The 13,813-nt window shown below is 36.1% G+C and overlaps 1 protein-coding gene across 4 annotated transcripts in view; it reads right to left on the bottom strand.

The window, feature by feature from the left end:
• Positions 1 to 13,813, bottom strand: part of LOC106088906 (putative protein kinase C delta type homolog) — a 171,712-nt gene that overhangs the window by 65,300 nt on the left and 92,599 nt on the right. The window contains exon 1 of one of the 4 annotated variants that reach the window (XM_013254616.2): positions 3,008 to 3,111. The exons of 1 other annotated variant lie outside the window; for it this stretch is intronic. The gene's annotated coding sequence lies outside the window, so the exon portion shown is untranslated. Of the gene's footprint in view, positions 1 to 3,007; positions 3,112 to 13,813 lie in introns of those variants that run through there. 2 more of the 4 variants (XM_013254618.2, XM_013254617.2) reach the window with 2 other exon arrangements.

Genomic DNA, 13,813 nt, shown 5'->3' with positions numbered 1-13,813 from the left:
AACCGGTATTCAAAATAAAGGCAGTGTCGCATTTGAATCTTCATTACCCTAGAGGCCTCAGATGTATCCTCCACGGAACTGCAAAATCCTACCCAGAATTTGTCTAGAGCTCGCTCTTAAATTTTCTTTGCTCAGCCTTAGAAATGTCTCAATCGTATGATGCTCTTGTGGCTTTCGTTCTGTTGAAAGGTTTTCTGCAGTCCTTCTTTAGACCAACCAGCTCTGGTGTCCACCATGGCAGTCGCTGTTTGCCCCTTGACTTGGCACGAGAACATGTACCGAAATTAATTCCAATCCACCTTTCTTCTGTTTAGCCGAGGGACCACTTCTGTAGTATTTTCTCCAAGGCTGAAACTATTGTAATATAGCGATGATCACTAATATAACTGTGATCATCCAACATTTCCCAGTCGCATATTCTTGTACTTAAATCTTCCGATACAAAGGTAATATCTAGTACCTCCTACCTGTAATAAAGGTGGATTTATCCCCTTTATTACAAATCTCCAAATTGCAACTATATATTCGTTCGTTGACATCCAAACTTATCACCAGATATGGGAAAGTTTGGATGTCACTTGGTATCACTTCCTACAATGAGGCTCTTCTTCCATACAGAAGCGGCTTCAACCAGCAAATTAAGGTTTGAAGGCGGCATCTTTGAATCGTGTGCCATATATAGGGAAGCCAGCCAGTAATGAGACTTATTTATTTCAAGGCTGGCTACTACTAAATCTTCAGTGCTTTGCGATGGAAGAAGAAAAACATTTAGACTACTCTTTGCAAGAATACAGGCTCTGTGTCTCCCATTCCCCGTACCCTTGAGTAGTTTAAATCCCGGAATTCCTAGTCCACGAACCACTACTCCACACATCCATGGTTCCTGGATAAGAACCACATCAAATTCTCCTGCCATCAGAAGGATCTTTAGTACCGCCGAAGCGGCCTTACAATGATGGAGATTTATCTGCAGAAACAGGACCGTAGTTAGGATTCAGAACTTCCGCCACTGTTGTGTTAGCCTCGTTTTCTGAGATCGCCTGGATTCGTTAGATATTGTCATGATGAGCTTTCGTACGCATCCAAGGGCAGGTGGGAAAACCGTGGAACCACTCTTCCTCATGACAGTGGACTTTTGCGGTGTGGACGATTCCTCCTTAGATGCTTCACCAGCTGCTGCTCTCGAAGTACTTTTCGAGTTCCGTTGTTCCCCGCTGGCGCGAACCTTAAGCCCAGTCCAACCGGATGACGCACCCACACAGGGCATGTCGGGTCCCGTTTCGATGCTTTCCCCTCCTGTCTCGAGTGGTTAGGCAGGAGGATTTTCAGTCTCCTGTAGTCCGCCAGACTTTAGCGGTGTGGTCGATAGTTCCTCAGGCAAGTGTTCAGCAACAACTGTCGAGTCGTCTCCTGATTCGCCAACCCCACCGCCTCTATAGACCTTTAGTTTCAACTTGTTGAATCCATAGAATACAACTCCTTCAGACTTTTTGAGGTCTGCGAGACAGCCGGAGTTTATAACGAATACTGCATGCCTCCGGTCACCATCAGCCTCATCCAAACTTCCAGTCGGTGGTTGAAAGATTGGGATAACATTCTCTAAATCTTTCAAGGATGGATTAAGGATCTGAGGGAACCCTCGGTATCCAAGCATGCTACATTGGTCAATAAGGAATATCTTCCTTCTCGAGAAGGAATATCTTCCTTCTGCAAATCTCATTAATTAAGTAGATTTCACACTGAAAATGTATGGGAAATCTGGTTGCAAAACACGAGATATCCGAAATTTCGTCTCAAATGTACATTTGCTCCCAGCTACTTTGGACGTACATAATCTATGGTGTAGGGTTTTAAAAGATCTGCTTGTTAGATTTTAGTCCAAGATTATTACTTAACGGCAACGACAAACAAATTTTTATTTATTGCAGTTTTTTTTTGAAAATATTATGGAATGAGTTGATTTTTCTAGATTTAACGAAATTCACCGTGAATATTTTTTTTGGAAAATCTTCCTAATAATATGTGTAATAGTGTTTTGAATATAATCCCAATCAATCACGATTGTGTGATCTTGCGACACAATGAGGTTTTAAAATTATATCCTGAATGCATCATGGTCTACTTTGCATTTCTCTTCTACTGTTACTATACAAACTTGCTATTGACAAACTTGCTGGAGATCACTTGGTTATTCCAACAATCAAAAACGTATTTAAGGGCATGTGTGTAAATGCCACTTGTGTGGGGCTTTTAACTTGGTAATCTTTGAATAAAAATAATTTTGCATCACATGATAAGGAAGATTCTTAATACGTTCGTTGTCTCGCACTCAATAAAATCAGAAGCCAATCTGATAAAATTTATTTATGGTGACAGTTAACATTTGTGTTGTTTAAATGATCATTTGTTAAATACAACCCGACAACGGAATCACGTTTGAATGCGAATTTCTCAATCGATACAGAATCGACATGTTTGTACTTTTGCGTTAGTTATTGAACGAAAAATTCAAGCGGTCCTAAAGAAAATATATATGTGAAAATTTTTAAAAATAATTTTAAATTATTTTTTTTTTTTGCAAATTTAAATGTCGAAACAAATAGCAAATGATGTTTTGATATGTGGTTGCGCATTCGTTTGTGTCTGTTTTAACGACGTCTATAAACTCAGGTATGTGATCACAATAAAATCTGATGACGTAATAGCCTACTGGCGGCTGCTTGGTTCAAAGAAGTTCTAGAAGAATTTCCTCATTCCTTTACTTGAGGTGGCAAATTTGAAATGGGGTTTTTCTATAGCTTTCCACACACACGCTAACATTTACACAAACACGCGCACACACCTTTGACAACGCACTTTTACCGCAACAAATATCATTCGTGGTTTTCATTTTTAACAAAAATTTTCAAAATATTCTTATCACGCGCTATTTTTTTGCAGTAATTATAATATTTTCTTTGCTGTATTAAAATAAAATAAACTTTGTAGTTGTTGCCCTATTACATACACACATATAGAGACCCTAGGGGGCGCACAAAAGTTTTACTCAAAAGATAAAAACGAACCGTTATTTAAGAATTCACCGCAATAACTGAGACAATATTTCAGCTAAAAAATTCTGTTCAGCTCGATGTGGCCATAGACAAAACGACACAATTTTCTGCAAAATGTTCGAAAAAAATTTTTTTGTTTTTTGATTTTTCGGTTTTTTCTCCTGTGTGTGGCTTCTTGGGGCAAAAACACATTGAGAGTATTATGCGAGTTCAAATGAAAAATAGGCAAAATATCAGGGTTGCCACACGCAGTGTGGTTAGAAAATGTACGTCTTATGCATATTGTGTGATTATTTATAGACCTGATGGCTTCGCATTGCATGAAGTGAAATGAATAAATAAAAAATAGCACGTTTGGAAAATTTTTGCGACAAACAAATTTGTTTTGTTGGGGAAGTACTACTTTTATAGTAAGTGGTTAAAATATCTCTTCACCGTTGAACTTCATCATAAATTTGCCACATTTTCATATCAATTTAATTTTGGTTCCAATAACACTTTTTTGAACATCGTCTAAGGAAGCTCTCAAAACTTTAAAACTTCTTTAAGTCAAAAATGCTTGCTGCACTCAGAAAAATGCTTACCTAAATAACGCAAATACACGTTAATACATGACTGTATTAACCCAGCTGACTGTGTAGAGCTGGCAAAATATCTATGGTACTATCGATATCTAATTTTTTGGCTAAATATCGATTGTTATTTTTTTTTTTCTATGGAAATTTTCACTAAGTTTTGCCATTTGCAAAATTAAAAAAAATCTAAGCTGAGAAAAGAACGTCAACAGTAGAACAGCGAAAAGCAGCAAAAAAATTGTGTTTTCCAATATTAATTTCAATTAAAAAACTTTTTTAAAGAGGGAGAAGCTTCACCTTCTGACCATTTTTCTCAATATTCGGCTTACGATAACTTGTAATCCTTTCACTTTAGGTTTACAGTCCATTGGGCAATATTACTGACAATACTGCGAGAAATATTATTTTATAACATTTTAACATTAATATTGTCGGAGATTTTGGCTGAACTTGAAATAACAATGTATGTATATAAGTTTTTAGTGAGACGAATCAGCCTTTGTTTAGGTCTCGCAACTATATATTTTTAAAACTTTGTATTTTGGGTTATTATGACATGCAACTGTATGTCAAGCATGGTTCGAATTGGTGAGTTATCTCATAAAGCTTATCTCTGAAGGTGAGATTTTGAGCACCTAGATATATAAGGTTATTGTCCTATTTGGACCACACTGGGCTTGGCAGTTTAAAGTCATAACATATTCCATTGTGATACCACAGGAGCGACAGACCAAGGCCTCTGGTGGAAATCAAACCCACGATCCCCTTATTGGCAATGCGAGCACGCTACCACCTCTGATACCGGGGAGCCAATAGGGACTTAGTTTTTGTAAAAGCTACAAAATAATCTATAAAGTTTCAAAAAACTAAAAATAATGATGCATGTATTAGTACCACCATATTCTCATTTATATTTTACTAATATGTGTAACACCTACAGACTTCGTTTCTTAGGGTACCTCTAGTGAAATTCGATTTCGAACTTTTCTTTCATTGAGATCATACTCTGTAAGTGAAGATTTTGAGGACACTATGTGAATTCAGAAAAATACGAAATATACCAAAATTTAAAATAGTTGTTTTTATACATATATTTTTGGCGGTACTTATGAGAATTATATTGTAATTACAGGTTTAATTTTTTTGGAGACTCATAGTTAAATTTGATGTGGGATATTTCTTCCTTTGACATTAAGCCCCTTAAGTAGAATATTGTGGGGGATTTTGGTTAAATTCGAACATATGCTAAAATAACACTTAAAGTTGTCAGTAAATAATTTTTGTACGAAATTTGCAAATATATAATTTCCCAGCTCTTGTTTGGTTACTTTTCGACGTAAACTTCCAAAAGTAATTCGGGTTTCATGTTCTTGCATGTGAGCTTTTATGTTTGACGGAGTAGAAAAACGAGACGAATATTTCTCACTTTTGAATTGCTTGGAGGCGTCCTGATGGTGGCTCATCATGTGCTGGTTCAACTGCAATTGCAATAGGCATCAACATAACATTGAGGACTCGTGTACTCGCGTGGGCTTGCATGTAACCGAAGTCTTTCTTTGAGGACAAAGGTTTTGGACACTCTTTGCTAGCAAACTATGGGTCTAGATCGTTTTCTTCTTAGTGTGCAAACAAATGCACAAAGTAATAAAACTCTGTACCACAATTATGGTGTAGGGTATACAAAATAATATGTGAAAAATTTATCTCAATATTTACTTTTTAAAAATTGTGGTGCGATTTAAGCTTATATGTTGCGTGTAGTGAAAAGACATTTCCAAGCATCACCCCCATTAGGGGGTGCAATTCTTATCAGATTTGGCTGAAATTTTGAACGATGTGATTTGTTATGACTTCCAACAACTGTGTTAAGTTTGTTTGAAATCGGTCCATAACCTGGTATAGCTGTAATATAAACCAATCTTGGATCTTGACTTCTTGAGCCACTAGATGGCGCAATTCCTATCCGATTTGGCTGAAATTTTGCACGACGTCTTCCAACAACTGTGCTGAGTATGGTTTAAATCGGTCCATAACCTGAATAGCTGCCATATAAACCGATCTTAAATCTTGATTTCTTGAGCCACTAGAGAGCACAATTCTTGTCCAATTTGGCTGAAATGACGAGTTTTGTTATGACTTTTAATAACTGTGCCAATTATGGTTCAAATCGGTCCATAACCTGATATAGCTGCCATATAAACCAATCTGGGATCTTGATTTCTTGAGCCACTAGAAGGCGCAATTATTTTCCGATTTGGCTGAAATTTTGTACAACAGCATTTCCCATAACTTTCAACATACGTGACAAATACGGTCTGAAGCGGTCGATGGCCTGATACAGCTTCCATATAAACATCTTGAGCCACTAAAAGGCGTAATTCTTATTCAAATCGGCTAAAATTTTACCCAACGACTTCTACTATGGTCTCCAAAATTCAAATTAATTATGGTCCGAATCGGCTCATAACTTGACATTTATCCAATAGCATAGCAATTCTTTTCTTTTATATCTTGTTTGCGTAAAAAGAGATATCGAGAAAAGAACTCGACAAATGCGCTCCATGGAGCATATATAAGATTCGGCCCGGCCGACCTTAGCACGCTTTTACTTGTTTTGTCTGAAACATTGTCTTAAAAATCTATGTTCGTTTTTCCGTCTGTTAACTAGAATTTGGAATGCTTTTTTCCAGGATTGACTATATTGAAATATTGCTTGACATAGCTGCTATTCAAATTGATTCAGTTTTTCAGATACTCGTATATTTTTTTGCATAACGATGAACGCTATTTGTTATGGCTTTCGTAGCCAAAAGATGTCTACAAAATTCTATTTCAATCGTATAAGATTTAAATAAAACTCCCACACATATCTTTTAGTCGATATGCGCTTATAAGAAAGCAGTATCTGAAGTTAAGGGCCAATTCATGGCCAAAACAAAAACAAAAATCTTGCAGGAGGTTCCATTTGATTGCTTAATAGGTGGCAAAATCAAAATATGACCAGATTAAGACACAAATAGCTTCCATATACTCACCATAATACTGATTATAGTATGCTCTGGCATTTGTTAATGCAGTGGTCTGGGGTGTACTCTACTCCGTGTTCTTCCTTACTCGCATATAAATCAATTTTTGAATATAACATAAAAAATCATTAGCATTTTTTTTATTTCACACATTTTTGCAACCCTGGTCAGAGCGGGTACTTTAACGCGGACATTGCAATAACAAACATTTAATTCGCAGAAACCGAGGAAAAAACAAGTAAATGGCAAAGAAAACAGAAAAGTTTTCCCAAATGGCGAAAATGCCAAACAGAGTGAAGAGATTATTTGTGAGTTGCTAGAGAATTGTTTTATAAATATTTTTTTTTTTTCGTTTTTATAGTCTTGCTACTGGTGATGTTATTTCGAATTTGCTGTTTGCTGCCGAAAAGATCAAGAGAAATGGTAAATTATTGTTTTTATTATATTAATTCGTGTGTGTATGTTTTCGAATGTTTCTGGTGTTCGAAATTTAAGGTAAAATCTCATAAAATGTGAGAGTTTATTTCTGCGGAACAGAATTTTATCTTTTTCGTCTCTTCTGAGGATAACCAACATTTTCATTATCGTCATCATAATGATGATGTTGAAAATGAATATCATCATGACAGTGATCATCTGTGTCATCGGACAAGTGGTGTGCGGTGGCGGTAGTTGTTATCTTTATTGTTGCTGTTGTTGAAAATTTGACAATATATGAAATAGATGGCATATTTGGCTTATGGCTTGTTTGCGTTTAATACCCTTTAAGCATATGTAAGATATAGAAGCTCAAAAAAAAAATTACACATTGATGCAGGTTGCCCCGATGGCTTGTTGGCCCAGTTGTTAGCGAATAACACCAAGGGTTTTCTAGTATAAATATATACTTCTATGTAAATGGATATGTGAATATAGAGTAGGTGTCTTTGTAGATCTGCACATCAGCACATCTGTACAAATATTTCTTGATATGAGTATTTCGGACTATGGCATATGTACTAACAATTGCACGTCAGAGTGTCTGTCGTATGAAGAAATTCAGAGAAGACAAAAATCTACTCGCATTTTCTTGGACAGGAAAACACAAATAAAACGAGAGTTTGGCTGTGTATTACCATCTTTGATGTTTCAGAGTTTATTATATTTTTTTCCTGAAATCGAAATACTCAATAATCGATAATTACTGAGCTGTCCTGAGCACACATTTGGCGTATATGCGAACATTTAATGATTAAATTAGCATTCATTATAGATTCAAACGAATTTTACTTGATTATAAAATCATACAGAATTATTCATCGGCTTAAATATAAAAAAACAAGTTCGGCCGGGCTACCTATTAAGGAAAACAGAACATATTTGGGATGGGTTAGGTTAGGTTTAAGTGGCAGTTTGCCATCAGACTAACTTAGACGTTTTTGTTCATTGCGATACCACCGGAACAGAAGAAGGAAGATGCCTTCTAGTTCCTACAATTGAACTCTCCAGATCGCTTTAAAAAGCCCAATAACTTGCGAATGTTAACATCCGCTAAATCAGACAGATTCTCAAAGAAATGAGAACCTAAAGTGGAACTCCTTCTAATTGCTAGTGCGGGACACACACACAGAAGGTGTTCTATAGTCTCTTCTTCTTCGATGTCCTCACAGCTTTTGCAAAGAACGTTGCTGGCAACCTTCAGTCTGTCAGCATCTTTTCGGATTAGGCAGTGACCTGTCATGACGGACACAATGACTGAGACGTCTGTTCTTGTCAATGACAGCAAAGCAGTAGACCTCTTCAAGTCTAGATGAGGCCACATAGTTTTGGAATGCTTACGGCCCACTCTTTGTGACCATCCATCATTCGTTGTCCTTCGGGCCTGGTCCTGAAAACTTAACTTACATGTCGATAGAGGCATACCTACAGATTCCAGTGTCCCTGAAATGTGTAGGGTAGTTACTAGTCTCGCAAGCCCTTTACGACAAGCTCATAGGTCGTGAAGGGCTGTTTCAATGGATTTGCCTTTACTGCTGCCTCGACAGGCGGCAGCAGCATGCATATCAATCAAAATATTTTTGTTTTTACAAAGTATGTCGAAGATAAAATGATTGGGGCCATATCTGGTTTGGATGTAAGATATCATAGCAGAAGTCTTTGTGCATAATTTCAGCCAAATCGGATAAGAATTGCTCCCTCTAGAGGCTCAAGAAATATAATCGGGAGAACGGTTTCTGTGGGAGCTACATCAGATTTCGGACTGATTCTGTCATTGTCAATTGTCAGTCAAATTGGAAAAGAATTGCACTCGCTAAGGGTCAAGAAATAAAATCTAGATTTATATATATATATACAAACATGGATTGATTTTACCCATTTACAATCCCAACCGACATACACTAATAGGAAGTACTTGTACAAATACCTTCGAAAGTTAGCGTGTTATCGTCATACTGATGGAAATGGCTAGATCGACATTAGATCTCATGACAATCAAGAATATATATACATACATGGGGCCTCAGACGAATATTTCGAGGTGTTACAAACGAAATGACAAAATTATAATACCCCAATCCTATGGTGGAGGGTATAAAAATATACTTCATATGATGTTAGATCTATATTTCGATGAGTTACAAACAAGAAGAAGTTAGCTTACGAGTATAGCGTAAGAAACGATATCGACTTGTGATACTTTCTTGTCTACTTTATGAAATTTACTATGGTTGATTGGAGTTATAAAAGGAATAAAGACTACGCCCTGAATACTCGCATAGTAGCCACAACAGCGCCACTATTGTTCAGATTCGAATACAATAATATAGTTTTATAGGCTGGGATAAGATGGTGGAAGTTGATGCTAAGATCTTAGTCGTCGAGACATGCATACATACATACTGTGATTCCCAAAATCCCCTTATCATTCTTCCGATGAAATCTTCACATAAAACAGTGCATTCTTAAACAAGTAAAAGCTAAATTCCGAGACGTTGATCTCATGACACCACCGACAGATGTCGCGATTCTTTATGTCAATATATGATGAATGTTTACTTAGCGCTTATTATGAACTGTTGTCAGTTCCAAACCCATACTAAGATATACCTTATTCATTCACAACATATTATTTATATTCCGTTTCGGGTATTCGTCCCCCCAAGTATTATTTGTTCATATTCGGCTGTTGAATTTTAGCGATTCCACTATTCATGCTCTTAAATTAAATTAAATGAGCAACCCCAGCAAAAACTTGGTAAGTACATGTCATTTGTTTGGCATGTAAAATAATGGATAACTCATTATACTTAGATTTACTAGCTGCTAAAATATAACGAGTTATAACAGGAAAACCATCTGTGTTACCGGTAGTACAAATGTCATTACATACAACTTTCCATGAAGCTCAAGAATAAGCACTTATTTGTAATAAAAGAAAAAATCATTGTTATAACCTTGGTATTGATAAAAATGCCATTAAGAAACTGCGGTCAGAATTATCTCTTGCCCATGAGTGCTATCCGTTACAAGGTTAAGCTCAATGATAAGTGAGTCCGAATGGCTTGCCGCAAAGCGACACCACTTAGTAGCACTAAGATGGAAAACTGTGGTGTTATTAATATAACAAATATTTTTAATTTTTCTACCTCCCCACCAAATCATTGATTGTTCCGCATGCTGTGAGTGTAATTTTAAAAAATAAAAAAATTTAAAAATCATTTTGCTGGACGGAGATTCGAACTCGGGACCTTTGTAAATCTTCTGATGTACACTCTCTGCCACAAAACTACTAAAATCACTCCCATGTGTTAGAATATTGTGTCTATAAATAAAATATGTATAAAGTTTGCTTTTGTGTTGTTAGCTAATATTTAAAGGAGAAAATAGTGTCTGCTTTGAAAACGGAAGGTTCTTTGTTCAACTTTCGACTGCGATGAAGGTAAAGTTATAATTTAATTTATAATTTAGATTATTCATATAAAATTTGTCTTCTTCAAAGAAACTGAGCATTGAGAACGTGGTGATGGAGAAAGGCCCGAACATGTTTGAGTCTAAATAATTATTTTTTTAGCAACGATCAACCAAGATAATATGTCATTATTTTTTGACAACTTGTATGCTTAGGCTTAAGTACTCATTTTTTAACTATTGGTATGCTTATGCGGAAGGACCTTCCACCTAGGACATGGCCATGTAAAAGTAATTAGAAACGATGCCTAAAAATAAGTAGTTATTAGTTTTAGAATGAGCTTAACTTTCTGGTTATTTGGTAATGAGAGTTTTTGCTGGGAATTGCGATAGTGGTGGGTTTACATCCAATATCGACACAATGCTACGAAGGACTAGTCCCTTGCACAGAACAGATTCAAAATAAAACGTACCGAATTTTTGTTAGCCTACGTTTGGCACAATCTTTCTTTAAAAACTTTCTATATTTTCTGTCCTCAAGCCGTTTGCGCGACTTTCGTGGTTAAGAGTCAACATGTTTATTTAGAATTTTTATGTTGAGTATCAAATTATATTTTTATTATTGTAATAAAAATGATATTATTTAGTTTGTAATTAAACACATAATCGGCCAAAATAAAGCAACATAAATAATTGCAAATGTACTATGTAATTATTTGTCTTAATATATACATCAGTTAAATAGAATTTAGTCAAAACTCTAAAAAAACGCTGACTAAATTAATAACATTCGGATTACTTGCTACAAGTGTTAGAATGCAGTGTTTAATTGCTCATGTCATTCTATGATTCATAACTGTGTATAAAATAGAAATTGTTTAGAATAGTCAACAAGCAACTAATCACATATCAAGTATTTTGCTTTGCGAATCCATCCAACTGTGAAGGAAAATAATAGCATGCTAAAGATATGGAAAAGGAAATTTAAGTTTGTCGGCCAAGGTTATAGAAAAGCAATGTTGAAAATATTTGCTTAACGCCAAGCAGAAATTAACCTCCAAAGAAGCAAGTGAGCTTTGCTACAAAAAAACACTTTTGTTTTATTAAATATGGAGGATAAATGATCGAGAAATAAATGAACTAGCGCACATTGGTCGAAATCCATAAGTGTGAGGATTAATTAGAAAAATTAAAGTTGACGAACAAAGTAGTTTTTGATATCAGAAGAAAGAGCACAAAATTCTGACATAGGATTCACTAATAGAAGGTTAGGTCACTTGGGAAAACATAAAGTGGAAAGGCCCCATGAACATTAAAGATGCCCATTGAAAATGTCATCAAATAGGAGAAATCGTAGACAAAGAATGAATGTAAAAAGAGAACATGTTGACATCCTCAATGCCAAGTACTGCCAAAAATTAAAAAAAAAAATGTGTGTGGGTTGATCGCTTGGCTTAAGGCTAAGCCAAGCGATCAGTGAATCCTGATTGTGACACAAAAAATGCCAATTTTAAATATTAACAATATCGCGTTTCGTTTCATATCTTATCTGAAGTAAAAGCTTTTTTGAAAATATAAAAATCAAAGTAAAAACAAGTAAGAGCGTGCTAAGTTCGGCCGGGCCTAATCTTATATGCCCTCCACCATGGATCGCATTTGTCGAGTTCTTTGCGCGGTATCTCTTTTTAGGCAAACAAAAAATAATGAAGAAGAATTGTTATGCTATTGGAGATATATCAAGTTATAGTCCGATTTGGACCATAAGTAAATTGAATGTTGAAGACCATAGTAGAAGTCATTGGGTAATATTTCAGCCCATTCGGATAAGAATTTCGCCTTGTAGGGGCTTAAGAAGCATATTCGGCATTTCGTTTTATAAGGGAGCTGTATCAGACTATAGATCGATTAAGACCATGTTGGACACGTATGTTGACGGCCGTTGAACAAAATTTCAGCAAAATCGGATACGAATTGGGCCCTCTAGAGGCTTTAGAAATCAAGATCCCAGATCGGTTTATATGGCAGCTATATCAAGTTATGGACCGATTTCAACCATACTTAGCACAGTTGTTGGAAGTGTAAACACTAAGTGTAAAATCTCAGCCAAATCGGATAAAAATTGCTCCCTTTAGATGCTCAAGAAATCAAGACCCAAGATCGGTTTATATGGTAGCTGTATCAAAACATGGACCGATTTGCTCATTTACAATCCCAATCCATTTACACTTATAGGAAGTATTTGTGCAAAATTTCAAGCGGCTAGCTTTACTACTTCGAAAGTTAGCGTGCTTTCGACAGACGGACGGCTAGATCGACTTAAAATGTCATGACAATCAAGAATATATATACTTTATGGGGACTTCAATGGATATTTCGAGGTGTTACAAACGGAATGACGAAATTAACATACCCCTCATCCTATGGTGGAGGGTACAACAAGTAAAAAGGAAAGAAGTTCGGCCGGGCCGAATTTTGGATACCCATTACCTCGGGTATATATGTAAACCCCCATTCGACACAATCCGGACAACAAGAACATAGAACAAAGTATTGGGCTTTTTGGCAGCTATATCCAAACATAAACCGATCTGAACCATATTAAGGTCGGATATTGGGTGGCTAAAAACAACTCACTGTTTCAAATTTCAGCGAATTCGGGTAATAAATAAAGCTTTTATGGGTTTCAGACCCTTTATCAGCAGATCGGTCTATATGGCAGCTATATCTAAATATAGTCCGATCAGAACTATATTTGGGTCGGATGTTAGGAAGCCTTAACCTACTCACTGTTTTAAATTTCAGCGAAATCGGTTAAAAAATAAAGTTTTTATGGGCATAAGACCTTTTATCGGGAGATCGGTATATATGGCAGCTATATCCAAATATAGTCCGATTTGGCCCGTTCAAGAACTTAATCAGCGTGCATCAAAAAGACGTACAGTTACGTCTTTTCCCAAATTTCCGCTCAATATCACAATTTTTGAAGGCTGTAGAGTGATTACAACGATCGATTACGACGATCCGAAATATATATACCTTGTAGGGTCGGAAATTGATATTTCGATATGCTGTAAACGGAATGACTAAATGAATATACCCCATATCCTATGGTATACAAATTAATAGTTAGTTTAAATTAAAGGAGTGGGAGCGGATCGTTTAGCGGAGCGGGAAAATTTTTGCCGGAGCAGAGTGGATCTCTGGTCAAGACGGGTGCCTGCTCAAGACAACCAACATTACATATTATAGTTAAAAGTAGTTAATACCAAAG

Source organism: Stomoxys calcitrans, chromosome 4, assembly GCF_963082655.1.
Source record: "Stomoxys calcitrans chromosome 4, idStoCalc2.1, whole genome shotgun sequence".
NCBI classification, from domain to species: Eukaryota; Metazoa; Arthropoda; class Insecta; order Diptera; family Muscidae; genus Stomoxys; species Stomoxys calcitrans.
Note: the sequence above shows the minus strand (reverse complement) of the source record. Positions and strands in the feature narration are given on the sequence as shown.